The sequence below is a fragment of the Suricata suricatta genome, chromosome 4, assembly GCF_006229205.1.
Source record: "Suricata suricatta isolate VVHF042 chromosome 4, meerkat_22Aug2017_6uvM2_HiC, whole genome shotgun sequence".
In the NCBI taxonomy this organism is placed as follows: Eukaryota; Metazoa; Chordata; class Mammalia; order Carnivora; family Herpestidae; genus Suricata; species Suricata suricatta.
Window position 1 is genome coordinate 131,710,525 of NC_043703.1, and position 13,608 is coordinate 131,724,132.

Below are 13,608 nucleotides of genomic sequence, written 5' to 3' on the forward strand. Positions count from 1 at the left end.
GGCTCAGTCGGTTAAGCCTCCGGCTTCGGCTCAGGTCAGATCTCACGTTCGTGGGTTCGAGCCCCGCGTCAGGCTCTGTGCTGACAGCTAGCTCAGAGCCTGGAGCCTGCTTCTGGTTCTGTGTCTCCTTCTCTCTCTGCCCCTCCCCCTCTCATGCTCTGTCTCTCTCTGTATCAAAAATAAATAAAACATTAAAAAATAATAATAATAAAGAAAGAAATAAACATTTTTTTTTAAAAACCCAGAAAGTAACAAGTGCTGGCAAGAATGTGGAGAAATTGAAACCTGTACATTGCGGGTGGGAAGGTGTAAAACAGTGCAGTCACTGTGGAAAGTGGTATGACAAGTCATCAAAATATGAAACAGAATTACATGGGACCCAGCAATTCCACTTTTCGGTTTATACCCCAGAGAAGTGAAAGCAGGAACTCTAACAGATATTTGTATGCTTGTGTTCACAGCAGCGTTATTCACAGTAATCAAAAGATGGAAGCAACCTAAGTGTTCATTGAGCGATGAATGGATAAACTAAATCTGGTATGTACATGTGATGGGATATTATTCAGCCTTAAAAAGGAAGGACGTTTTGACACATGTTACAACATGGAAGAGCCTTGAAGACATACTGCTAAGTGAATTAAGCCAGTCGCAAAGGGCAAATATTGTAAATTTTTCTTAAATTTTTTCTTCTTTTTAATGTTTTTTATTTATTTCTGAGAGACATAGAGAGACAGTACGAGCAGGGGAGGCTCAGAGAAAGAGCAAGGTACAGAATCTGAAGCAGGCTCCAGGCTCTGAGCCTTCAGCACAGAGCCCAAAGTAGGGCTCAAGCCCACAAACCGTGAGATCATGACCTGAGCCAAAGCCGATGCTCAACTGACTGAGCCACCCAGGCGCCCCTGTATAATTCCTCTTATATGAGGTTCCTGGAGTTGTCAAATTCAGGAACAGAAAGTAGAATGGTGGGTTTCAAAAGCCAGGGCAAGGGAGTGGGTTGGGGGAATAGGAAGTTAGTGTATAATGACTACAGAATTTCATCTGGGAAAGATGAAAAAGTCCTGGAGATGGATGGTAGTGATGTTTGCACAACAATGTAAGTACATAATGCCACTGAACTGTGCACTTAAAAATAGTTAAAACAGTAAATTTTCTGTTTTTTTATCAGAATTTTTATTTTTTAAGGTTCATTTATTTTGAGGGGGAGAAAGGAAAAAAGAGAGAGTAAGCAGGGGAGGGGCAGAGAGACAGAGGGAGAGAGAGAATCCCAAGCAGGCTCCCCACTGGCAGCACAGAGCCTGAGGCGAGGCGGGACTGGAACTCACGAACTGTGGGATCATGACCTGAGCCAAAATCAAGTCAGATGCTCAGCTGACTGAACCACCAGGCACCCCTAAATTTTATGTTCTGTATATTTTACCCCCCCACACACAAAATGGTTTTGTGAAGGAATCAAGGGTGGTGTGTTCCACAAAGAAATGTGTTCTAGTAATAAAGCCTACTGTTTTTGAGTCTTCAGTATGTGCCAGGCGCCTAGTAAACAATTTTTATGCATTGTTTTATTTCCTTCTCTTAACGAGCCTAAAGGCAGGCACTACTTTTATTTACATTGTGCAGTGCAGAAAACTGAGGCATGAAGAAGTTCAGGGGACTTGCCCAAAGTCTCCAGCTGAGAAGGAACAATCAGGACTGGAACTCAGGGGGGTTGGCTTGAGCCTGATCTTTGGCCTCATGCTGTCCCCTCTAGTTCTAGTACAAGACAAACCCACTGATCAAGCAGGCCACAAGTCTTGGTAAAGGGCTAAATGCAGGTTCTGAAACGGTGAGCACCCGTGGAGTCTTGCATCCACTGGACGTGGATCAATCCCATGCATTTTGACCAGTTCTGCCTTCCTGAGCCCCTCAAAGGGAATTTCTAGGCAGAGATGACAGAGGTTCCCTGTCGCTTTCACAGCACACTCTATCACCACGGCTGCTGTCACCTGTGGCCTCCCTCCTTCTCTTAGAATCCACTGCCTTTTTGACATGAAAAATGTACTATAATGAGTCTACTGGCTAATTAATTAAAAGGGGAAAAAATCCCAATCTTCAAATATGAAATGATTAATTACATAAGCATTAACGCCTCTGCACACTCAGAACGGCACGTCTTTAATTTAAAACTTTTCCAGCACATTATTTTCTGCCGACGTGTGTGTTTTCTGCCCGTACAAGGCCAGCTTCTCATACACTCCAGTCCATTTCACAGCAAATGACCCCAAATTGTGTTTATCCCATTCTTTGGAGACTGTATCAATTAAGCAGACCTGTCTGTACCTCCTGTACCGGCGTGCCTGTGTTCACACCCATCAGCTGGCTGGGACACCCCATGCCCCTCCCCACCACTCAGGGGCCCTGGTGCTTTTCACAAGACCAGGGCAGAGCTCTGAGGTCAGGAGGTGTTGTTCTGTGATGCTTGCACTTCATGGATTTTAAAAAGTGTATTGTTGTCTGACTCAGATACCTGACTCCAAGTTGCTGGCTTCCTGGATCTTTTAGTTTTTTGTGTTTTTTTGTTTTGTTTTTAATTTATTTTGAGAGAGAGAGAGAGCACGAGTTGGGGAAGAGCAGAGAGAGACAGGGAGGGAGAGAACCCCAAGCAGGCTCCCCACCGTAAGTGCAGAGCCTGATGCAGAGCTCAAACTCGAGAACCATGAGATTGCGACCAGAGCTGAAATCAAGAGCCAGACGTTTAACTGGCTGAACCACCCAGGCACCCCTAGGTTTTTGCTCTTAACCAGAAGGACCTTACGCCTTCTCTTCCTCTCTTGCTTCCCAGCCTGCCCTGCTCCAGAGGCCTTTCTTCCACCTTACTCATGCCCCCTCTGCTTGACCTGTGTCCCTTGCAGAAAGTGAGGTCAGGGCTTCAAGGCCTGCTCTGCAGGACCTGCTGGGGTCCTGGGCCTGGGTGGGGAGCAGGGAGGTCTTTGTACCTGTTTTCTGCTGGCAGAGGCCACTTTTCAGGGGATTCGCCTAGCCCCAAGAGGGACGCTCAGATCCTGACACGAGCGGCACAATCAGCACATGAAACATTTCTCAGAGGAGCTAACTGCCACTTCACAAGCAGAAATGTTGAAACGCACTGAATTAATGGATGGAGTGGTTGTCTGCATCAGGGCGGGAAACCTCACCTGTCATTAGCAATAGAAGAACTTGTTTATACTTCTGGCTGTAAACATCATAACCTGACAGGAAAAGCCTACCAGAGGACACCTGCTGAGAATGACACTTCCGTTTTCTAGAAGCATAAAATAGTATTTTTTTCCCCCACAGAAACTGTGAAAAGAGAAGCTACTATGGTTCAATACTTAGATGGGCATTAAAGCACTTTGGATCCAAATTGAAATTATTATTATTTTTTTTACTCCTGTGGCCTGAATTCATTAGCAAATGAGTGGGATTTCCTGCTTTTGGGATTTGGCCAAACAGGAAGTGTCTCCTTTCTCTTTTCCACTTTTTTAATGTTTATTTCTTTTTGATGTGGGGGAGGTGGGGTGGGGGGTGGGAAAGGGACAGAGAGAGAGGGAGACACAGAATCTGAAGCAGGCTCCAGGCTCTGAGCTGTCAGCACAGATCCTGACGCAGGGCTCAAACTCACAAACTGTGAGATCATGACCTGAGCGGAAGTCAGATGCTTAGCCGACTGAGCCACCCAGGCGCCATTCTCTTTCCCACTTTGATCCCCTTAAATCTGAGCTGTCCAATACCATAGCCATCTGTTGTAAGTTATCCAAAGAAATATTGAAATAACATAAAGTTACAAATTAAATTCCTCAGCTCTGCCAGCCACATTTCAAGGGATCGACAGCCACACATGGCGGACACAGAATGTTATGCTCACCACAGAATGTTCTATTGTACTGCTAATCTACCTTTGTTATCAAAGCTCACTGTGCATTTTGGGGTAGTATTTATGAAACAGCATTTTTGTATCCTATACATAATTTAATTAGCAAGTTACCAAAACACTTCTTTTTTTCCCCCCTAAATCTCATCTTCCCAAGACCCCACCACACACAGAGCCTACCGACTCAGTGTTCCAGCTACATGGCTCCATGAGGTTGTTACTTATGTGATCCTGCTTAGAAATGAAAAGTTCTCCATAATTTTCTAAATCATAGGTCTGCAAGCCCAGGAAAAGTGTATAAATGTTTGATGGCAGCAGACCAGCATCGTCAGCCAACTGCCTGACTGTGTCAGGGCCACTGCTGCTGTCCTGGTTCCAACTGCTTCTGGGGCCACCTAACAGGTCCGACTCCACCCATTGCCCCTAGGGACCACCCTCTTATTGGTGGGACAGCATCAATGTGGCAAAACTGTGGCCTGAGGCCATAACAACAAAACTCCCTTTGTGCCTACAGGTGCTGCTAAATGGCCCTGGGCCTGGGGGGGGCGGGGGGGGGTGGCCATTGACTCAGGTTACAGTGGCTCAATCAGGGGAATTTAATGGAAAGTGATTTCTCTGCTACAATATTTGCCATCGGTGTAAAAGTAGGTTTGGTCTTTTTTGCCTCGTTTTTAATTCTGAAGCACAGAATCCTTACCGAGAGTAGTTATTCTTGCATCATTAACTTAGAATCCTAGCGTGCTGCTTGCCCCGAAGCTTGCAGGATAAATGGCATTTTTACAACCCACCGGAAATTAAGTGCTATGTGACTGGCAGCAGTACAGCTGTCTTGGAAAAGCCTGTGGCCACCGCTCTCAGTTCTCGAATCTGATCAGCCCCCAGTCCTCCCAGAGCCTGCAGGAAGTTGGGCCCCTGGGCCTGGTTAGCATCCCTGCAGTGAAAAACCTTGTCCTGGACATTGAATGTTATTGGCTGGACAGGCTTCCAGATCCAAAGGCAGGTACTGTGTGGAGCCTCATCAGGCCCTCCCAGGGAGGGAATGATTTGGGGGCCCGTGGCACTCCAGAGGCCTCCTAGACCTTCTCCGGGACTGGCCCTGGCATTGCTACCTGCCTTATCCCTTTCTGGGCTGGGGAGGCTTCCCTGTACCTGTCTGTGTCTTGGGTAAATTCTGGAAGGCCCTCCTGTGGAGGAAAGCCCTCTGCAAATGCAGTCTCACCAGCCTATTGAAAAGCAGTGATACACCATTTTTCTGAAAAATATCCTTGCAATTAGAGGAGGCAAAAGAGAAATTATTACAGAACCAAGTTATTAGATCTGTTCCATGGAATGTTTTTTTAAAAACCAAACTCATTTTCCCGAGAGAGGATTTAATGCAATCGCTCTCTCGTTTAAAGCACCTGATGTCACCACTCTCCCTCTAGCAGCAGGCGGGCTCCCGAAAACAAGGGAATGTTGCTCTGATGGGAACATGGCTGGGGGTGTGTGCCAGGCAGGACAATGCCAAGAAGCCAAAAACAACAAGAGGAAAAACGATGAAGTGAGATCCACCCAGATGGTAAACACAGCACCAGAACTCAACAAACACACACATACCCCTCCTGTGGTGAGGGGCGTGGGAGGAATGGGGGTAGCAGCCGGGCAGGTCCATCTAGAGATGAACAGTAACTGCCGGAGATCTGAGAAGACTGGGCACTAACTGAGGTGATCACCACGGTAAGTCTGGGAGCCCCCGTCAGGTTGGATCTCTGCTCCGGCCAAGGCTGGGGGACGGGTGTATCAGAGAAAAGGCAAAAGGTATCCTGTCTGCCCAGTTGCTGCTGCAAACTATTAGCCATGGTAATAGCGGCTACAGTTTCACAAGTGCTTACTACATTCTAGGCACTCAGTTCTCACAGAGTAGATAGTATCCCCATTTTTATAAAGTAAGTGAGGGACAGTGAAGTTAAGTGAAAAAGCCCGTGGCAGGTGCATAAACCACTAATTAAACCCTGGTGAGACTTAGCATCACAGAACTTACCACTCACTTGGTCAGTAAGGTCCTCGTGGCACATGATGGAACAAAGGAAGGTGCTTTTCATGATTTGATGGCAGTTGTTACGGGGTTTTAAAAACTATATACTGCGTTCAAATTCAACTGTTATCTGTGTTAGTCCTATTAGTCATTTATTTTGATTAAGTAAAAGGAATTGGTTTAGAGAGACGCTTCATGTAATCTATTCTTAAAATTGTGGAGATTTTTGTAATGCTCTCAATGTTTCTTTTTAGTGGGTGTGGGAGAGCTGGGGACAGGAAGGAAGGTGGGGTGTTAAAAGGCAAACATAGAAAAGATTCTTCATAAGAAAAAGAAAACACGTCTAGAAATGACTGCTCCATAAACAAAACATGAGTGCACACAGCAATTTCATGTTCTCGTTCCACCCACTCAGTTGTTCTTAATGATTTGAGAACAGAACTGCCTGGGCAGATTTACAGGCTCTGCGTTGCTGACATCTGTGCCGAAACAAGGCTACGGTTGTGTGTTCGCAGGGCGCTTGCTTCTGCTTGGCGGAGGGAGAAAACACAAACACCATGATTTGAATTTTACCTTTACCATGATTCAGATGAATAGAGAGGCAGTTCTCCACTGTGGATCCATGGACTGTTACGGTAGAAGAGTAGATGCCAGGAAAGAGGAGAGGGTAGCCTCGAGTCTGGGAATTGAATGAGATGTGATGATCATGCAACAGTGTGCTAAAAACCACGTCTTCTCCAGCTCTCCACAATGTTAGAAAGCCTGGTTTCCACGTAAGTCTCTTGCTGGAGATGTTTGGGTTGTTCAGGTGCTTTGGCAAATTCTTCTCCTAGGTCAGTCAGTGGAGGGCGGGGTTGTGGCTGGGCGTTATAGGCCCAGTGCAAGTGGTGCTTGACTTGGGCTTCCTGAGTTTCTTAGCTCTGATTTTGGGAATGTCATGTCATACTCTCTCCAGTCCCCTTTCTTTCAAGGAAAACTGCCTTCCATTAGACACCTTTCCCAGACGTATAACTTCCTCCTACCCTTTCCTGCCCCACCCCTATGGCCTTGCTTCCCAGACTGTAAAGGCGATAGTCAGAAGCCTGACCATTTCTTGGAAGAAGATCTCCAGGCTAACCTCTCTGTGCTTCCACCCCAAGTCGGCCATCTAGAATCACCTGGCAAACTGTGCCCAGGAACTATGAACACAGGCTGGTACCTTTGCTACTGGATAACACAATAATCCTATGGTATAGATCCTTCATTTCACCTCTGAGACTCATGAGTGGGGAAGTCACTTTCCCCAGGTAACTAAACTTGGCAATAGAAAGAGCTGGGATTCAGCCCGAGAATGGTCAGATGTTCTGGCCAAATGTTCTGGCCAAGTACCTGTCACCCTCTTCCAGAAGGTGATCTGAAGTTAGACCTGTGACTCTGTTTCTGTGTAGCAGAAACTAGAGAAATGTCAAATCTCTACTGGTTAAGAATCTAAGGCAGGAGAGGCAAGTAAAATTATGGATTCGGCATTTGAAAATGATGTGATTTTTTTATTTTCACGCTAATGTTAAAAGTTTGGTTATTATTTTAGTGGGGTACTCCTCTCTTTGGCCTTCAAGCTTTCAAGATAGATTCCATATCTTTGGGGCCTGTTTTCATACTGGGTTCTACCTGACAGTTCTGATCTATTGTCCTATGGCCTTAACTAATATTTACCACTCTTGGGGAAAGGAGAACGGAAGAAGAAAATGCTAAAGGGAGATAGGGGTGGCGTTTGATGAAATGGGAAGATTTTTAGGTTACAATTTTAATTGAAACCAGCTAACTTTATACAAACGCAAAATCCAATGGACTTAGGGGAGCCTGGGTGGCTCAGTCAGTTAAGCGTCCGACTTTGGCTCAGGTCATGATCTCAAGGTTTGTGGGTTCGAGTCCCACGTCGTGCTCTGTGCTGACAGCTAGCTCAGCCTGGAGCCTGCTTCAGATTCTGTACCTCCCTCTCTCTCTGACCCTCCCCTGCGCGGGCTGTTTCTCTCTCTCAAAATAAAAAATAAATAAATAACAAAAAACCAAATTCCAATGTACTTAAAATTCTCATACTTTATATATATGCTAAGTTAACCAGCGACTAGATTCAGTTATATAATTTTTGCTCAATATTAAAAAAATTTTTTTTATGTTTATTATTGAGACAGAGAGAAACAGAGCATGAGTGAAGGAGGGGCAGAGAGAGAGGGAGACAGAATTTGAAACAAGCTCCAGGCTCTGAGCTAGCTGTCAGCACAGAGCGTGACATGGGGCTATAACACACAAACTGTGAGATCATGCCCTGAGCTGAAGTCGGACGCCCGACCAACTGGGCCACCCAGGTGCCCGAATTTTTGCTTCATATTATTTTCCATAGAGACTTCTATAATTTACATATTTTTTCTAATGTTTTTCACACCATCTTATTTAATTCTCGCAATCACCCTATTAAGTTGAAATTTTTTTTCTGTGGCCAAAAAAGGTTAAGGAAGTAGCATACATCAGTCCAGCCCAGAGCTGACTCCTAGACATATTAACTTTTATTGGCTATGGAGAACCCACGTTTTAATATCGGTTAAAGTTACACAGATTTAATATCGGTTAAAGTTACACAGTAGACAGAAAGTTCTACTACCTGAAAAGAAAATGATCCATCAACATTCACCTTCTTGAAACCCAGGTTTTTCATTTCTTTTTTCACTTGATCACCAGTTTCCATGGCCATCAGAATGCTCCTGTAAATAACTACCCAGGATGGTCACTCGTTTCTCACAGCAATGTGTGGAGGTGATGTTTGTTCATTTTGTTTGTTCATCATTCACCAGTGACCTTTCCTGTGGCTTAAAACTTGGAGACTGTCACTCAATAGGCTCCTCACATCTACACAAAGGATGATATTATAAATTAATTCATAGTTTGGGGTATAATTACCCAGAAACATTTAAAAATTCTAATCCTTATGCCTTTGGGGAACTTTGTATTCTTTGTCAGTGTGTATATGGTCTTACAAAAAAGATTACTAAGGCTCATTGTAAAATATTGCAACACTGCAGACATCTGGGACACAGAGTGAGAATCTCCAGTACTGAGGAACCACCCTCTGACCCACACGGAGAAGGCCGCTTCTTTCATTCTGTGTACAAGACAACGTTATATTATATATGCTAAATTTGAATAGATGATGTTAATGCAAAGTTGCATGAATCTTATTTTGGATTTCAACTTTTTTTCTATGCATAATTAAGTGTATTTAAAATGATTTAAAATAAATTATGAGTCATACCTCAGCCTTTCTTAACGAGAGAGATGAAATGTGATGTGTCAAAATTGAGTTAAATCCATAATCTCCGTGGATGTGCTTTTGACTTGCACATGACGAGAAGCAGGCAGACGAAAGTGAGGCAGCTTCACACACCATATTGACATTCAACAACGAGAAGGTCAGAGCAGGGAGCTGATGTCAATATGTTCATCCTGTATTGCAATAAAGCTGTCCCAGCAACTGCAACCCCAACTGCCTTTTCCCCTCCTACGGGTGAGAAATATGCCATTCAGACCCTTACTTCCTCCTGTGAAATTACAAGGCTTTACCACAGGTTTATTTGTTTTTCAATAATATCGATATAATCTAGATTTCAGGTCTCAAAGACAAACTTAGATTTGCGCACCAGATCGGGCTTTGTTTGACAAAAAGACCACGAGATGGCCACTGCGATTCCTATTCTGTCACATGAAAATTACCAAATAATTGCATGACAGGTGTCATCATTCTGAAAATCATAAAATGTGTGTAGCTCTCCATTTTGTTTTCCAGTATTTTACTGGGGATGCTTTTCCTGGGGACATCACTAGCTGTTTTAAAGGTTGGGAAACTGTTTTTCCTCTGCCTTCCTTTTTGCCAAAGAGAGGATAGACAGAAGCCACAATAAAGAACCCACAACACTATTATAGTCCGTTTCCCACCAGGGAAGCTGCATTAGAATGGGCAAAATCCACACACACAAACATGCCTCCCCAGGTTAGAAACGTTCTTTGGTTTGCAGAGTTGGCTGCAAATGAACCATAAAAGTGGGGAAAAGGTCTTCCTGGAGGCCTGTATGCCTGAGATGCCTTCTCCAGGGTAAGTCAGTCTGGAACAAATGCTCATTACTCAGGTGTCTTCCTCTGCTGGTGACACCAAGGCCAGGTGATATATGAACCCTTCTGAAGACTGGGAAGGATTGAAGGAATCAGAGAGAGGAGCCCACACTGACCTCCCTCAACGACCACAGGGCCTATATGCTTTCACTTGGCCAGCGTCAATTTTTAAAAAGTCAATTCTTGGAAAATTGGAGAATTAAAAAAATTAGGAACCTTTTCACATGGAGGCAGCTTCCAGTTATATTCAGCACAAACCAATTTAAAATTTATATTGGTCTTCCATTCACTGCCCAGTGCTTTCACAGAGTAGACTGCCAGAGGCCATTAGCACACAGTCCTCGCATGTGGAGAAGCGGTAGTCTGATTCACCCAGAGCCAGAGTGGTATTTGGACTTCCACTCACGCAGATCACCTGATGACCGACAGACCTCTCTGCACTGTGAATTGTGGCCACTTCCCCTCAGAATAGGAGCCAGCGAACAACCCGAAGGGATCACGATATAAAGAAAGATCATGCTTTGATGTTGGGTGGGATATGCAAATAAGAATGAGAATAGCTGGCTTTAGTGCTGTCAGAGTGCTGTGTTTTATTTGAGAAATGAGACAAAATCTTCCTATGATCAGCCACTCCATGTGACATCCCAACCCACACTCTGCTACTGACATTTTACCTCCCACTGAACAGCCCGGCTGTTGTAACATTTTCAGGATTCTTAATTTATGTCTTGCAGGATCTAAAATCAGATGGCAGGAACTTGAAGAAAAGAACCAGTGTTGACAGGCACCTTTATACTTCACGGAGCTGGTACACCTGAGTGCCACTAGGAGTTGGGGAATGTTTTCTACCTACTTCTTCCAAGAAGACAATAGAATGGAAACAAAGAGCTGTCCTAAATTATTTCTCTTTTCAATCTAAACTCTATGAAACACCTTTCCTTCCACCTGGTATTTGTTAGCAAGCTTATACCCTTTCTTAGTATGAAGGATTCCAGCATTTTAAAAATTAATTAATTATAGTGATCAAGAAAAGACTTCTACACCATCAAGAACTATGGGAAAGTCCAATGAGTGAAAGGTAAGATCAGCAAGTTAACATTTGTGTAAGCTTTATAACTTACTGAACTGTTGATTCTCAGGACACCGGTGAGGGAAAATATGATGATGATGATGATGATGATGATGATGATGATGATGATTCCTACCTTACAGATGAGGCAAGGGAAGCCAGAAAATGGAAACAACTAGTAGCAAATCACTCAGGCTTGAAGAAATTGCAACCCAAACCCAAATTGCATGTTCTTTCCATGATACCACAATGCTGCTTTGTAAAAGCAGCAACTTTGGATGAACTCATCATATGACTGTGCCTGAAACCTTTGCTCATAAGAGCATTGGCAGTACTGAGAACTTGGGGCTCTTGGGCTTACCTGGCAAAGTCAGGGTGCTGGTGTACACACTAGATCTGCAGCACTCGGCCTTCATCCTCCTCAGAACGGATTTATATCTATTCTCTGTAACACAGTGCTTCGGAGGACAGGTTTTGAGCCAGAGAACTGGCTCCACTACTAGCTTGTAGCTGACCTGGGCAAGCCACTTCACCTTCCTGGGCCTTTTCCTGTATTATTAGATGAAGATGATAATAGCACTTGCTTCATAGGATTATTGTAAAGATTAAATGAGTTTATTTGTGGAAAATGCTATATAAAGGCTAGCATCATCTATCAGTTTTCCACATGCTTTCATAAATGCATTATAGTATGCTTGTGAAAACCTGTAGTTAGATGATACCTCTCTATCGCTGGAGGTAGTAAACTAGTTTACTCCTTTCATATAGTACGTTGCACATAGTAGAGGCTTAGAAAACAGCTTTATTCCTTTTTTTGAGTATAGTTGACATAATATTACAGTTATTTCAGATGTACAACATAATGATTGGACAAGTTGATATATTTTGCTGTGCTTATTGTGGGTGTAGCCACTGTCTGTTCCAAAAGATCATTATTACAATATCATTGCTCTATTCCTTCTGCTCTGCCTTTTAGTCCTGTGACTGACTCATTCTGTAACTGGAGGCCTGCATCTCCTACTCCCCTTCACCCATTTAGCCCAACCTTCCACCCCTCTCCCCTCTGGGTATTTGTTTATAGGTCTGATTCTGCCTTTTATTTGCTTATTCAAATTTTTTTACATTCCACTTATGAATGAAATCATATAATATTTGTCTTTGCCAGTATGACTTATTTCACTTAGCATAATACCTTCTAGGTCCATCAATGTTGTCACAAATGAGAAGACTTTTTTATGGGTGTGTAATGTTCCATGATATCTATCTATCTATCTATCTACACACACACATTCCTTATTAATTTGTCTACTGACCTACACATAGGTTGCTTCTATATTTTGCCTATTGTAAATAATGCTGCAATAAACAGGGCTGCATACATATCTTTTCAAATTAGTTTTTTCATTTTCTTTGGGTTAATACTAGTGGAATTATTGGATCACATGGTATTTCAATTTTTAATTTAAAAACTTTATAATGAACTGAAGTGAGTACTACTGGAACTTAAAATGGTAGTCCTAGACCTTCTAGATTCAAGGTCCAAAATTTCATTTTTTTAAAGTTTATTTATTTTTTGAGAGAGAGAATATGCAAGTGTGGGGATGGGCAGAGAGAGAGAGAGAGAGAGGAAATCGCAAGCAGGCTCTGCGTTGTCAGCACACAGCTGCATAGATGGCTTGATCCCAAGAACCAGAGCCCAAAATCAAGACTTGGAGGCTTAACTGACTGAGCCACCAGGAGCCCCTCAATCACCAACAATTTCAAGTATTTCTAGTTTATTTTCCCTTTACTCCCCACCTCTCATTCATCTCAAAGGGCAGAGGCTTGAAAAAAGGATGAATAACCAACCAATTCCCATAAAATTCAGTAGTAAAAACCAGTTCTGAGAAACTGCAAATTTTACATCCTGGTGCTTGAAGTTTAGGTCCCTTGATACTTCTGCACAAAGCGCAAGAGGTTATCTTTATTATTGGGGAGAAATGCCTAACAGCTCTCCATACTACAAGGCTCTCAGCGGAAGATTCCACATTTTATTTGCTCCCCCACTCCCAGGCTGCCGGAGAAGCCCGGTGTACGGGTTCATACTCCGACTGAGTGAGAAGCTGGGCGCTTCACCAGGTGACTAAAGAAAGGGAAAAAAGAAATCAGACCGAGCAAGTTAAGTTTCGTAAAGAAAGTCTTCAAACCAAGGACCAAGGGGCAGCCCTTCAACACTACCTCTCCCCGCCCCACCCGCCTCAGACCCCGCCCAGGGTCCGCCCCAGACCCCGCCCAGGGTTCCACCCCACTCAACCCCGGCGACTCCCGCAGCCTCCGTCCTGGTTTCGTGGAGCGCTTGCGCATTTCTTAAGGCGGCTTGGTACTGCCCGAATGTAAATGTGGGCGAGAGACCGGAACTTCATAGTTTCTACAGATTCTTCTCCGGCAGCTTCTGCACTCTCCTAAAGCTGGTTTTTGGGCCTTTCTTTGTCCTGAGGCTCCAGCTTCTTGCTCCTTGATATG

At 43.9% G+C, this 13,608-nt stretch overlaps 1 pseudogene; it reads right to left on the reverse strand.

The window, feature by feature from the left end:
- LOC115290719 overlaps window positions 1-5,721 on the reverse strand; it is a 25,590-nt pseudogene extending 19,869 nt beyond the window's left edge.
- Between the last annotated feature and the right edge of the window lie 7,887 nt (window positions 5,722-13,608).